Source organism: Callorhinus ursinus, unplaced genomic scaffold (genome assembly GCF_003265705.2).
Source record: "Callorhinus ursinus isolate GAN/ISIS: 27379988/994484 unplaced genomic scaffold, GSC_fseal_2.0 scaffold39, whole genome shotgun sequence".
Lineage (NCBI taxonomy): Eukaryota > Metazoa > Chordata > Mammalia > Carnivora > Otariidae > Callorhinus > Callorhinus ursinus.
The window spans coordinates 18,539,513-18,554,003 of NW_027397101.1; the positions used below are offsets into that span (position 1 = coordinate 18,539,513).

At 54.2% G+C, this 14,491-nt stretch overlaps 1 long non-coding RNA gene across 1 annotated transcript; it reads right to left on the reverse strand.

The window, feature by feature from the left end:
• Positions 1 to 5,677: 5,677 nt before the first annotated feature.
• LOC141370603 (uncharacterized) lies at positions 5,678 to 12,963 on the reverse strand. Its single transcript, XR_012374784.1, has 3 exons — positions 12,841 to 12,963; positions 12,278 to 12,540; positions 5,678 to 6,912 (listed from the first exon to the last, which is right to left on the reverse strand). It is a non-coding gene; the product is annotated as an uncharacterized lncRNA (long non-coding RNA).
• Positions 12,964 to 14,491: the final 1,528 nt, after the last annotated feature.

The following is a 14,491-nucleotide window of genomic DNA, read 5'->3' on the forward strand; positions in this document are numbered from 1 at the left end:
AATCCCATTTGGGAGGGTTCCACCCTCATGACCTGATCACCTCCCAAAGGCCCCAGCTTCTAATACCATCACTTTGGGGGTTAGGACTCCAACATATGAATTTGGGGGGACAATATTCAATCCATGGCACCTTGTATGGCAGATATGCTAATACTTGTTGTATATTAGAACACACAGAAGGAAGGTGTCTATTACCACAATGCACAGTTGTACCATAGTAGACACAAAAGGGACATGAGTGGAAAAGAATAGATTCAGGAAGGTCAAGTAACCTGCCCCAAGCTGCATCTAGTCACTTTCAGTATAAACAGAAAAGATTATCCAGGTTCCCTGCACTTGAGGCCAGTGATGTTTCTGCCCCATCCTGTACTCCATGGTCCCACATGAAATGAAGGGCTACCGGGAAAGGCAGCCCAGAGTGATGGAAAGTTCTGAGCATCGAAGCCAGAGAATTCTGGGTGTGAGTGCTTTTCCTGACTCTTCAGGACTATGCAGGCTCATTCCTGAAATGGGCACAGTGATGGAGAGGCTTTGTTGAAAGGATCCATTGAAAGAATTAAGGAGTGCCTAAATCCTCTGCGCCTCAGTTTCCACATCTGTGAAATGGGAACAGTAGAGTCCCCCTAAGTTGTGCCTGTAAGGGGGGGGAGCCCATGAGAGGGGACACAGAATGCACCCAGCAGAGTGTCCTGCCCAGAGTGGCTGCTCAACAAACTCATCGTTCGCCAGACTGTCAGTTACAGAAAAAGCCACATCTTGCAGAAAAGAAGGTGAGAGAGAGGCAGGTCTGACGGAGAACAGGTCTGAGAGCCCCGAGGAGAAAGATCTCTAGGAGGTGAAGCATGACCTTGCAGAAGGGCTCGCCGGGGAAGTGCTCGGCGAGGTGAATGGCTGGCGTTTAGCTGAGCCAGGTATTCTCGGCCTCGCTCTCTGGGCCCTCTTGGCCTGGGAAGAGTGCCCTGCGTGTGGGCTGCCAGCGCTCTGAGGCCCTTGTAATTACTTAGCCATTTACTAGCATCCGAGACACCCAGGGTGTACTTCAGCCATCAATTAGCTCTGCTCACGGCCCCCCTGTGAGGCCCAGTGGTATCAGGACTCCCATTTTTCAGCCGAGGAAACTAAGGTGTAAACAGGTTAAGTAACCGGCCCAAGGTCACACCTTGAGTCAAGCGGTCACAAGGCACCGAGGCCGCGTCCTTGCTGGCTCCCTGGCCTGTCCTTAGCCCACTGGCCCATGCCGCTGCCCATAAAATCTGCCGTTTATATCTCGTCAGGAAGCCAGGGAGTGCACCCGGGACTTTAGGAGCTGTACAGAAAGGCCATTCAGCTGATTTCCAAGGCACTGTAGGGTTTTTAAGGAAATGTTTAACCCCTTGCTTAGAGAGGTCGATGGGGGGGCGGGGCAACATGACCTGAGTTAGCAGTTTCTTCACTGGGCGGCCAGTGCTGCCTCCCACACCACAGCTGGTGGCAGGGGTCTGGGTTTTCTTTCTGCTTGCTCCAGGAGACACCCGTGCTGGCACCTTCTGGGGACCATGAAGAGCATCTTTCGGGAGATGCTGAGATGTGAACACAGAGCACAGGCCTCGCTCCAGCAGGTCCGCAGCCCCAGGACCTGCCCAAGGGCTCCCATGGGGCCGGGAAGGCTGCTGAGTTAGAACGGCTCCCACAGTGAGCAAGGAGCGGGCGGGAGGAGGTGGGCAGGGGGAGCCCTCTGTCGCCTTGTGATCCGCCTGGCCACACAGAGCCCCCCCGGCCCCAACCATACCCCTCCCCGACTTTCCCATGTTCTAGACCTTTTCTCTCCCAAGAGCACTGGCCCATGTCCTTGCTTCCCCGGGCCCTTCTTAGTCACCTGCCCTATTCTCAGCTCCTCCCTCTCCCTCGGCACCCTTTCCCTAAATCCAATCACCCACCCCCTAAAATATCTCACAAGTATTTCTGGAATCTCCATTTGGACAGCTCCACCCCAGGCTCACCCAAACCATTATATAATCTCCTCCCTGGGCTTCCGGTTGCACTCCCCGCTCCTCAAACCTGTCATCACAGAGCACCTAGAATACCTCACCCTTAATTTCTTATTCTCTTTCTTAAAAACCCTTCATCCTTAGTGCCTGGGAGGAAGTCCAAGCTCCCTAGTACAGCGTCCAGGGCCCAGCATCCTTTCCTGCCTCTCCCCACCTCGCACCCCTTTTGCTTTTGATGTTCCACTCACAGCACACCCCATACTTGTCCCCTGAGCCCGATTCCAGAAGTGCCTCTTCCGCCTGCCCTCGCCGGCTGAGCCTTAGCCATCCTCATGGCTCCACTCAAGCTGGGAGACCGTCCCAGCCCCTCCAGCTGGCTGAGTGGCTGTCCTCAGCCCCCACGGCCCTCTGTGCATGTGGTCCCAGCACCCCACAGATACCGAAACTTTATTAAGCTTAAATCAGCCAGCATGATCTGATTCTAGGGATGTTTCTAATGGCTGATAATTTGCACATGAGAAGGAAGAGTATAATGGATTCCAGCTAGGCTCTCATACTCAACAAAATAAACTTGGGTGTACAAACCTGATAGAATCTAGCCAGCTCTCAATTTTCTGTTGAAATAGCAGACAAGTCACACAGCCTCTCCGGACTTTAGTTTCTTTTTCGGTAAATCAAAGGATTTGAACAGGACCTGTGGGAAGCCCGGATGAGGGACCTTGGTCCTACTACTGGGGTGAGGGAAGCCCAGCAGGTAAGGCTCCAGGTCCCCCAACATACATCCTTCGGTCAGGGAAATTCTACTCTTATTTGTTTTATCAGTGGGACTTCTACATAAGGAATCATTTGAACAAAAGATCTTGCGGCTAGTGAAAACTAAGACAACCACTTACCCTATGTCAGTGCCAAGTGGGGGCATTTGGGGTAGACCCAGGGTGTCTCTCCGCACCCCTCCAACCTCGCTCGTGGCCTCAAAGAGTGAGGCTCCTTGAATATAAGCAGGCAGTGTTAAGTCGGGCATCTCTCAGTCCAATAAGGGGCCCGAAGAAGCTTCTCTTTCCTTGTGACCTTTGAGAATCCCCGGGGACCTCAGGCGCCGAAGGCTACGCTGGGCAGAAAAGTTCAGGCTGTCAGCCGAGCATCTGGGTTGGTGAGGCTGTAATTACAGAGAGCGCAGAGAGCCAGCAGGGCACTAGGGAGGAAGGGAAGGGGTTCCGTGGCACTAGGAGGACATCGCTCAGAGCCCACGGCAACCTCCAGCACCGTTAGCTTCCACCTCTCGGGGGCTGGTCACAGGGGGACTAGGGAAGACACCAGAGTTCCAGACCCCCATTTGTACAGAACCCAACGGAGCCATTTCCGGGCACTCACAGGTGCAAATACCTTGTTCCAGGTACAAATGGGCGTGTTCAGGGTGGAGTGAGGGATGTGGGGAGAAGCGCAGCCTCTTCCTGGAAGGGGGACCCCCACGCTCCACCTCCTGGGCGTGAGTCACAGCCTTCCTGCTCTCTCCTGGCCGTGTCTGTGGCACGCCTGGGACCAACCACACATTCCCTGGGTCTGGAAGGGCATAGACGAGAGAATCAGACACGCTCGGATTTAAACCCCAGCCCTACCACTCTGCCGGATCTGAAACCTTTGTGAGGCAAGTGCTCCTCTTTGATCCTCAGGGCGTTAGCCCCGTAAAATGAGGCTGGGTCAGGTAAACTAATCCGTACTTCAGTTTTCTCATACATAAGAGGAGAAATAAACACAATACCAATATCCCTGTTTGTAAGAAGATAATACATGGAAAGAAAACACTTAGGACGTGCCTGATTCCGATAAGTTAAATTATGAGGCTGCTGATCTGAGCCTTCTCCACCGATGTTGGCCAGCGGTGTGGCGCGTTCTTCCCCCCCCGAGCCCGCCCCCCCCCCCCGCCCCCGCCGAATTCAGCCCAGTGCTGGGACACTGAAAAGCTGTCTGTCCTCGTTCCTTATTCTCCCCTTTCCTCTCTCCCTTCTGCCCTGTCATCCAAGGGCGGACAGCCTGGGGTGCTCCCCCAAGTGCATTCGTAGACTTTCTGGAACAACCCTCCTCACAGTCCTCCTTGGGGACCCTGGGGTTAGAACAGCGCCGGGCTGAGGGCCAGACTCCCACCCAAACTCAACACCAAGTTTGAGCAGCCACTTGGTGAGAGCCAGGCCACCTCTCAAGGCAGCCCACGGGGTCAGCCAGACCTCCACGGTGCCTAAAGCCGTGAGCTGTGCGGCACCCAGGGAGGATGCACTGAGCCGCCCTCCAGAACCTTCCTGAGCGCTTTCCTTTGCTTCCTGGTGGGTCAGGGCTAGGCTCGCGATCTAGGCACTACACCCTGCCCCAACCTGACCTGTGGCTTCCCAGTTGGCAGCTCCGGGGTCCGAAGCCCCAGGTGTTTGGAGGTCAATGCCCACAGAGCCTTGGGATACTGCTAAGCTTACAGAGACCCTGAGCTGGCCTTTCCCAGGCTTTCCTCTGAAAACACACCTGTCATCTTTACCAAGCTTCTCTATGAGCCAGGTGACATGCAAAGATCATATCGTGCAGAGCTGTCACCTTTATTCTAGTTGGTTTGTTTATAGTCCAAAGGCTGAGGGAGGATGGGGGTGGGAGGTGGTGGCCAGAAGGAGGGGGCCTGGTTAGATGCAGATGCCAGATTACACTGCCCCCAGGGCAGGGCCACTCAGGAAAGAGAGGGCCTGGGCCACTTCCCTCCCGGAGCTTCCGGCATATTAAAAAAAAAGAAAGACCAAAGCAGAGTTTCAAAATCTGTTCTATTTTAGTGTTTACTTTTGAGAAAACACTCTTGACGCATGGCGCACAAATACAATGCAGCATAATTGTGTAGTTTGCAACGCAGTTACAGGATTTATTCTAAAAATTGCTTATCAGTTGATAGGGCACTATATTCGGCATAATATAGTCAATGGGGTGCAACTCTAAAATAGTATAATGAACATTTCTTCCAGGTCGGCCAGGACAGCTCTGTGGTTGCATATCCAGTCTTGTAGATAATAAGCAGGTCTTCAGCCGGGGGCCTCTCGGAAAGGCCCTAGTATGGGGCCAGGATGCTGGCTGATGGAGAGGGAGTCGGGACACAAGGGCATGTGTGTTTAATGAGATCAGAAGGACATCTGGGAAGGTGAGCTAGCCCACCCACCACCCACCCCAGAAACTGCCCCACACCACTTGTTTTCATGAGGCCGCTACCTCCCCCGTGGCTCAGCTGTGTGATCTGGACCAGTTGCTCGCTCTCTCTGTGCCCTGGACTTCCTCAACTGGAATCAATAAGAGTTATGAGTGCATACTATTTGGGGGTTGTTGTGAGCACCAGATGACATAATACAGAAGTGTGCTTGGAACGGCACCTGGTAATAGTTACTATTACTAGGTTTAGCCAGGAGTGCGGGCCTATTATTGCCAAATCTCACTTTGTTATGAGAAGCCAAAAATCCAGGATTTTCATGTGAATTTTTTGATTTTTGAAGCACTGGCTCTTTTTTAAGCACTGTGCAGGTTAAACAGAATAGGTCTGCCGCCTGATGGGCCCACATCTGGTCTGCGGCCTTGGGTTTCACACCAGCCTCCCTTGGGCTGCGATCAGGAGCCCCCCACTGCTCCCGCCCGCCTCGCCTCAGCATGTGTCTGCAGGAGAAGTGGGGAAGGCAGCAGCAGTGAGGAGGGAGGAAAAATGGAAAGCCCATGCATCTGGATGGCGATTTCTCCCGTTCAAAACGTTGATCGGCCAGCCCGAGTGATGTATTGAGTTCGTTTCTGTGGGTAATTGTTTAAATGTTATAGCAGCTTTAACATGTCGTCTGTTAAAACGTATTGGTGAGGCAGCCATTCCAAACTTGTAATGTGGGTAATATTTAGATGATTTACTAGGTGAGGTGCAGTTTCTGATTCAATCAGAGTTGCATTTGATTCAATAGGTGATGCATCTAATCCGACTGGGAGCCCATCGAATCTAGAGGTGATGTGTTTGATTCACGGGCTGATGTACCTGATTTAGAAGGTGATGGATCTAGTCCACGCTGAAGGATTCCAATTCCCCCATGCCGGGTATTTGCTTCAAAGCGTGATGTATGAGTTTTAATAATCAGACCCGCTTTGGGGATGGTGAGGGCACCAGCTCCTCCCACTGCCTGGCATGTCTGTGGCTGCAGCCGGCTCCTTGCAGAGCCTGTAGGACCAGAGGGGCTAAGTAGGGGCAAAACCCCATTCCCCAGGTGTGACCCGATCCTCCACACGTCCTGTCTCTGCCATTCTTCTAAGACCCATAGATGGTCTTCTGCCTATCTGTCTAATTGTCGAGAGGTCCGCAGTTAGAGCTATTGTGTTGACAATCTGGTTCCTTACTTGTGGGGGGCCTTCGGGGATGCACCTGTCAATTGAGAGGTTCTCATCCTCTGTAGTTCTGCCTGACGCTTGCCCGACACTTCATGGGGTGCCGGTGCAGCCTTCCTGAGCCAGCCATGTCTCTGCTCAATGTTGAAGGGATTGGATTTTCATGCTCCAATTAGGGACATAGGGAAGGGTTCTCCTGAACTACATTTCAGCCCCTACCCCATTATCTTTCCTTCCCTACCGTGACTGGCAATGACCTCCCGAGAGAGGAGATGCTTCTGTTGCGTTCTCTCTTCTGCCCAGAATGCCCTTCTCACTCTTCCTCAGCATGGCAGAAAGCTGTGCCTCCTGTCCAGAGTCCCTGCCTTCTGTAACCCCACATAACAGAAGCCACTCCAGCCCCACACCCCCGCTTGGCCCCAGACGAGGCCTTCCCTCGTTTTCCATGTCTCCGGGCCACATCTCCATGAAAACACTTGTCACATAAGTTGCCTTTGGCAGAGAGGTCTGTCTCTTCCTCACGCTGCTGTCCCCAGCACCCGGCTCAGCACCTGAGAGATGGCCGACATGGAACCTTCGAGGAGGGGTTAGAGTGAATCGTTAATGATAATCAATACTACTACTACTAATAATAATAGCTCACATGTATTGAGCTCCAGGTATGTTCTAAGTGCAGAGAGGCCTGAGATGTTACAGATCCCTGCCATGTATGATAAGAACTATCATTACCTCCACTTGTGCAGATGGAGAAACAGAGGCTCAGTGAGGTAAATGATCTCCCCAGGGTTACACATCAGCAGAAGTGGATCGGAAGCTAGGTCTCTTGGATCCAAAAGCCAAGCCCTTAACGGTCACATTATTATCTGGCCTCCCAGGACCAGACAAGCTGCCCCCTCTGAGCCCAGCACAGGGAGACTGGGGTCTCCCTGTGGAGATGTAGAGGTGCCCTCAGGGAGACAGAGCCATGACGCAAGGCACAACAACCTGATCGGTAAACTGAGGCACAGGGGGCCTTAGAAGGAGGAGAAATTAAGGAAGGCTTCCTGGAGGAAGAGAAGAAGAGAAGTGTGGCCATCAGCTCTGCTGATGCTCATTCTCAGCTGCTCTTGGCCCAGCGCTTGGTCCTCAGGCTCCCCGAAGCACAGGTGAGTCAGTGAGGCTGAATTGGCAGCAACTAGTCTTTTGGGCAATGGTTCCCCACCAGAGCTCTGTGTGGTCAAAAGCTGGGCCTGGACCGGTGCTTCAGACAGGGATCTCACCCCCGCCCAGAAGAGACTAGCCAGTGCACCATCTTCCGGGAGGGAGATGTTGAGCCTGAGCTCAGGTGAGTCCTGGATATTCCTGTGACACCGGGGTGGCCCTGATCCCACTTCTCTCCCAGCATGTAACCCATAGCTCTTCTTCCCTCACTCTTGTCACTGCCTTGCTTCCCCAGAACCCTGGTCCACCTTCAGCGGGGAGGTCCTCCGGGGCATGCTCTTACCAGGGCAGCGGAGTTTCCGGAAGACAGCTTTGGCCGTGTATACGCTGCCCAGGATCAGGTGGAGGGGAATGCCACAGGGGGAGGGGCCCAAGGCAGGGATCTGCTTCAAAGGGACCTGGACCACCCCCTGCCCAGGCCCACACAGCCTGTCCTCCTGAGCCAGCCCTCCAGGCTGTGGCCCAGGAGTCTGCATGTAACAAGCCCTCCGCTGGAATGTGACAGTGACCGCGCTGGGCCGTGTGGGGGGCACCAGGCAGGGGGCAGCCGGGGCCTGGGCCATCCCTCCAGTTCTCTGCTGTGCCTACCGCTCAGCTCCCCTGTTCTCTCCACCCAGAATCCCAAGAAAGCAAATCTGCGGGTTCAGGGCAGTGTATGGATCGGCCCTTCTGGGGAAAGAGGACACTGCAGGTACCACCGGCTGTAGGTCAGAGCTCAGGGAGGCCATAATGCACGCCTGGCCCCACGCTGGGTGCCCGCTATGCCCACATCCTTGATCCCATCTGATGACCTCAGTCCCATTTTACAGGGAGCAAACTGAGGCTTGGAGAGGCCAGGGGGCTTACCCAGGGCCAGGTAGCAAGTACCTGAAGAAAGGAAGGCGGGAGTGATATCTGCCCTCTCCTTCCGTGTCTCTCTCCATCTCTCGCTACTGGTGGGTCACCAGGCCCCCTGTCAGGCTGGTGTGGGAGATAGTTGGCTCAAGTACATCTTTTGTGTCCTCTGGTCTTACCACCCAGGCAGAGGCACACTCCAGTGTACGGTTGCTGATGGGCCAGACGGGCTGAGTCCGTGGAGGCTGCATGCTGAACCGCTGCTACTCCCCCAAGAGGCCTCCGTGGCCCTGACTGCCCAGAGTTTCCCAGGCTGTGCCGCAAGTGGGGGGTCCTCGGACCCAGACAAAGGAATAGCTCAGCCTTGCAAATGACTTCAAAAATGGGGCCGCGGGGATTCCCCTTGGCTGACACGCTCTGCCCTGGCCCAGGCTTCATCTCCCAGAGGCATCCCCTGGCCCCTGTCAGCCAGCTGTGTCTCCCACCGCTGCCCACACCCAAGCCCTAACCACACAGACGTGGCTACTCAGCCCAGAATTCCCCGTCACACCCCTTCCCACGCAGGGAGGGGCAGGCGGCAGGGACAGGGGCAGCAGGGACTGTGGGGGCTGACTCAGCACTGACATCAGACATGGATCACAGACCCTCCCTGGGCACCCCCCGTGGACCAAGGCCCTCATGAGCCGAGCAAGGTGTTCATGTGGGACTTGCCCGCCATTCCTATCTCAGATGAGACCTCAAGTCCAACACCGAGGGTGTTAATGCTAACAAGGGGCATCAGGCCTTCTATGCAGAACCTGTGAGGGGCGACCACAAAAGACACAGCACCCATTGGCCTAGCAGTCTTCCATTTGGGTGCCCTGGGGACTCAGGGAGACATTCCCAAGAACACACAGGCACAGACAGCCTTGAAGACATCTTTCTAGCCCCTCTCTTTTGGCATTCTTTCCAAAACTAAAGTGTCTGAGCACACACTGGTGGTTTCCAGTTTTCCCACTAGAACAAAGAAAGGCCTTGCCCATCCCAAACCCTGGCTGTGGGGCATCTCCCTGGGGTATAAAATCCTCACGGCACCAAATGCAGGACTACAGGGAAGAGCCCAGTAAAAATCCAAGCCAGGGATATTTCATATAAGTAACAAACCACCACAAACCACCTCCTGCCTACCTACCTGTCTATCTTGGGATGAGAATGCAGGGGTTTATGGGGCACCTGGGTGGCTCAGTCAGTTAAGTCAGGTCATGATCCCAGGGTGCTGGGATCGAGCCCTGCATCTGGCTCCCTGCTCAGTGGGAAGCCTGCTTCTCCCTCTCCCTCTGCTCCTCCCACCTGCCTGTGTTCTCTCTCTTTCAAATAAATAAATAAAATCTAAAATTAAAAAAAAGAATGCAGGGGTTTCCAGTACATATTAACTTTTATATTATGTTAATATAATATTTTCACTTTTTCAAGTGAAATCAGAATTTTCCATTTTTAGAAAAAGTTCCGACTTAAGTCTTTGGTTTTGCCAAGTTAAGTTAAACGGCAGCTGTGTTGCCTCCATTGGATGACCAAAACTGGCAACTTCAAGATCTCGGTGAAAAATCTATAAAGTGCATATGTCATGTTCAGTACACCAGAAATCTCATCCTTTGGAACTGTTTAAACTTATGTAAAATTTTAGATGTCAATTTTAAATGTTTAGTAGTAAAAGCATTTAAAATGCTTAAAGATGTTTGAAAGGCTACACAGTTTTCCAAAATCCTTTTAGGAAGCAGTCGAACAAGATAGTTGGAGGACCATTCTCTCAGTCCACCCCCTCCTCTAAAGCACAGAGGAGGACCGATCGGCAGAGACTGGAGCAGAGAACGTCCAGTGTTGTCAACAAGTGTGCTCATCTGCTCCCTTTCAAGGCGGGGAGAAAGGGGGCCTTCGGGAGGACCATGCTTACAGAACAGGTGTGTTTCCCATGAGAAGACAGTGAACTCACCCTTCTGGCCAGAGGCTCACTGAGCTACAGAAATCTGAGTCATGGTGACACCAGTAACTGGGGCCCCTCAGGAAGGGACTCCTTGAGAGAGCCTGACCTGAAGCACCGGAGAGGGAGACACTGGGTGGATCCCTGAAGCTCGTCTGGAGAAGTCTGAAGGCGAGCGGCCGGATGGCCACAGCCTGATGCGGGAGACTGAGAAGATGACAGTGGGTACAAGGCGAGGAAAGGACAAGCCATTGTCTGTGGGCCAAGTGGACCTACGGCAGGCAGCGGGTTGGGTCCTGTCTTGACAGGGTCTCCAGCCAAGCCAGCTCCCTGGCAGAGCTAAGGCAACTCCAGCAGAAAGAGGTTGGAGGTTGGCCCATAGGGTGCGCCAAAGAATGGAGGTCGAGCGGGGCTGGCCATAGCTGTCGGCTAGAGATGGCGTCTCCCATGCCAAGTAAAAGCACAGCAGGCAAACCCTAGGAGGACCCACAAATGCTCATTAGAAGGAAATGAGCCAGTATTTGTGTGCGTACCAGGATCCCCCGTGCCAGATGGCCATAGATCAGGAGAGAAAGACTTCTGTCCTCTGTCACCCTTCTTCCTCTGCTCCAACCCCAAGGCCCCAGAAGCTGCACATGGAAGCTAAACACAGCCTCTTCCCCTGAGATGGGGCTCAGCTGGGACAGGGAGACCTTAAATTGGATGAGAGGGTGAAACTCTGGGATTAGACTGGACTGGACTTTTTTCTTTTTAAGATTTTTTTTTTTTTTTTTTGAGAGAGGGAGAGAAAGCGAGCATGAGTGGGGGGAGGGGCAGAGGGAGAGGGAGAAGCAGACTCCCCACTCAGCAGGGAGCCAGACATGGTCCTCAATCCCAGGACCCTGGGATCATGACCTGAGCCGAAGGCAGAAGCTTCACTGACTGAGCCACCCAGGCGCCCCTGGCCTGGACACATTTTGAAGTTGCTTGGTAATCACAGAAAATGACAATGAAATCCACCAAAGCTGAGAGGCTGCCCAGGGTACGGGCAGGGCAGACAGAGGTAAACTGTGCGGAGGCCTGTTTGATCTTTTGCTCTGCTAGCCTCCCATCGAGTCCGACCTTACGACGCAGCCAGAGGGGGCCATCAGAGCCTGGCTGCTCCTGCATGGACTGTAGAGAAAGCACCACGGGAGACAAGACCCTGTGAGTGACGTCAGCCGCAGGAGCAGGCCAGGGGATCAGCACGGGAGGAGGATGGTGGGGCAGGGGGGGGCAGTCTGCCCCATCTCCGTTCTTCTCTCCAGAGCCAGCACATCACAGACACACACACACACACACACACACACACACATCCGTACCATCCTGGGCACACGCACACTACAGGTGGCGCTTGGTTCAGCTACAAAAGTCTGGGGGAAGAAGCAAAGCCAAGCATGGTTTGTTATTGTAGGCCCTCACTCACCAGACATGTCCATTTTTAGAAAAGGCATCCAATGATGGGGAGGAAAATAGCCTGGGCACATCTCAGCCCCCCGGAAGGCTGGGGCACAGGTGGCTGGTGAGTCTTGCCTCTGACCCTCTCCCTCGAGCACGTGAACCCTGAAACTTCGTGCTCCCTCAGCACTCTCTTCCCCCCGAGAGAGGAGGCCACTGCAGGTCAGGAGCATTTAGGGTCATGTGGTCTCATTGGCCTGGCGACACCCAGTGGCCCATGATCCCGTGGGTCCCCTAGGGTCCTGCCCTGTCCCATCATCTGTCTGCCATGTGGAAGGAATGCCCGCTCCCTTAATCAGGACTCAATCCGTTCTAGGCAGGAGAGTCTCCTGATAGGGAAGGGCAGCTGATCAAGTGACCAGCACTGTCCCTGCATTTGACCTTCTCCTGGGTTCGCTCCCCTTCCCATCAGCTTGTCAACCCCAGGGGAATGCTGTTCTGATCGCTCTGGTCTATGCCTAAACAAAAGTACCTGGCTTGTCTGGAATGATCCCGGCGCTCACTTCAGATAGCTGAGGCAATGATCTTGCAGGCACCAAGGGCCCCGAATCTGCCAGTGGGGAGGGCCTGTGGCGGAGCTCAGCTGTCCTCAGTCACAAGGTCTCAAGGGCTCCAGGTCCTAGGAGCTGATGTCCCCAGACAGCTCTGGTAAATGCTGGCCCCCGAGGCCAATCTGCCTTGTACTCAAGTGGTCTGATTGCTGCCCCCAGGGATAAGGTTCCTCTCTTGCGTGTTCTATAAGAAGGAAGGATCCTCAGGAAGGGCCGACTTGCCACATGGCAGTGAGCACCTCACCAGCCCAGGACACCACCCCACAGGCACAGTGGGAGAACGGGGACCCCTGCTTTTGCTGGCCTTAAAATTTCCCCTTTCCCATAAAACCTCTTGCTTAGCCCCTGTATTGTGACATCTGGCCCCACCCTGGTGCATGAGAGGTGGTGCCCGCCAACAGGCCGATGGTATTAGTCAGCTCGGGCTGCCATAACAAGATACCACAGGCTGGGTGCCCCACACCGCAGAAGTTCATTTTCTCACAGTCCTGGAGGCTGGAAGTCCAAGATCAGGGTGCCAGCAGAGCTGGTTGCTGGTGAGAGCCCTCTTCCTGGCTGGCTGACGGCCACCTTCTTGGTGTGTCCTCACATGATCTCTTCTCCGTGGTGGGTGGAGAGAGTGGTCTCTGGCATCTCTTCTTATAAGGACACCAGCCCATTGCATTAGGCCCTACCTACCCTTGTGATGTCATTGAACCTTAATCACCTCCTTGCGGGCCCATTTCTAAATATCATTACATTGAGGATGAAGGCTTTGAAGTATGAATTTGGGGGAAAGGAGGGCTCAGTTTGGTCCGTAATACCAACCTTGCCTTGGTTCCCGTGAGTGCAAGTCCCCGAAGTGTTCCTTACCCACTAGGAGAGAGTGACAGAAAGAACAGGAGAGGAGCCTCAAGAGCCGGCCTGTCAGTGGAGCCCTGTGCCTCCCCAAGGGCTCACAGGCCTTTTCCCAGCCCTCTTGGGCTTCCAGGGGAAGCAGATGCTGCTTCCAGAATTTTCTCACCTCCGTTTATTCCCTAGACACCTCCCCAGGGTCTGGTCTGAAGTTCACACCTGTGCCCCATGCCCATTACCAGGAATTGCTTCACCATTCCTGGCAAGAGCCCGAACTCTCCCCAGGCAGCGGTGCTGTGCCTTCTGGGCTTCACATGACCGTCGGATGTCGACAGGACACTGGGCCATTGCAGTCGGGTGACAGAAGACAAAATTCAGCGGTGGCCAGGCAGGCATGGGACAGAGAGAGAGAGGGGGGATGCGAGTCGGGGAGGTTTTCAAAGACAGTTCTTCGGGCTGGCGTGGCAGGCAGAGATCTCCGGTTTCCCTCTGTTTGCATCTCTCCCATTGCAGGCAGGGGGCATGTGTAATGTTTTCACCTTCCTGAACCTGGAAGACGTACACCAGCATCCCTGGTGCAGTCTGAGCATCTAAGACACAGAAGGGGGGAGGGGGAGGGCTAAGAGGGGCACCAAGGAAGGACTGAAATATGTTGCCTGCCCTTAAGGAGATGATCACCTAGAGGGAGAGTCAGATACAGAACTGACCAACCATCTCACGATGTGGAAAGTGCCTGATCAAGTGACAGTACTGGGTACTTGGGGATCCCAGAGAAGGACCAATTCCTTCTGCCTTGGGGAAGGGGGCAGAAGGGGGCAAAGAAGATCTTTCGTGTTTTAGATAAGGAAACTGAGGCCCAGAGAGTATCAAGAGACAAAAGGCGATTTTTTCCCCCCAAGGTCAGTGGCAAAACCTGAGAGAGACCCCAGGGCCCTGACACTTAGGCCAGTGCCTCTGTCTGTTTCTCAGGGACCAGTTTGTGCCGTGGACTGCCTCCTACACTTTGATAACCCTGACGCTCAGCATCCCAAGAGATGCTGGCCGGGCTCCGCTGGGCACTGGGCTGAGTCTCTGAAATGCTGGAATGGTACCAGGCAGCCAGTGCCCTCCCTGTACTCTGACACCTGGGCAGTGTTGCAGGCGTCCGGGAGGAGGGCAAGGAGTCCACCTGGTCTGGCCTCCTGGCCCCGGGAAGTGATGCCTCCCTCCTGGGCTCCTTTGAGCAGCTATTGCTCGCTCTGCCTGGCTCAGATAAACAGGCAGATGTCCTCGGGGCGACCTCCCTGACTCAGAGAGTTCAA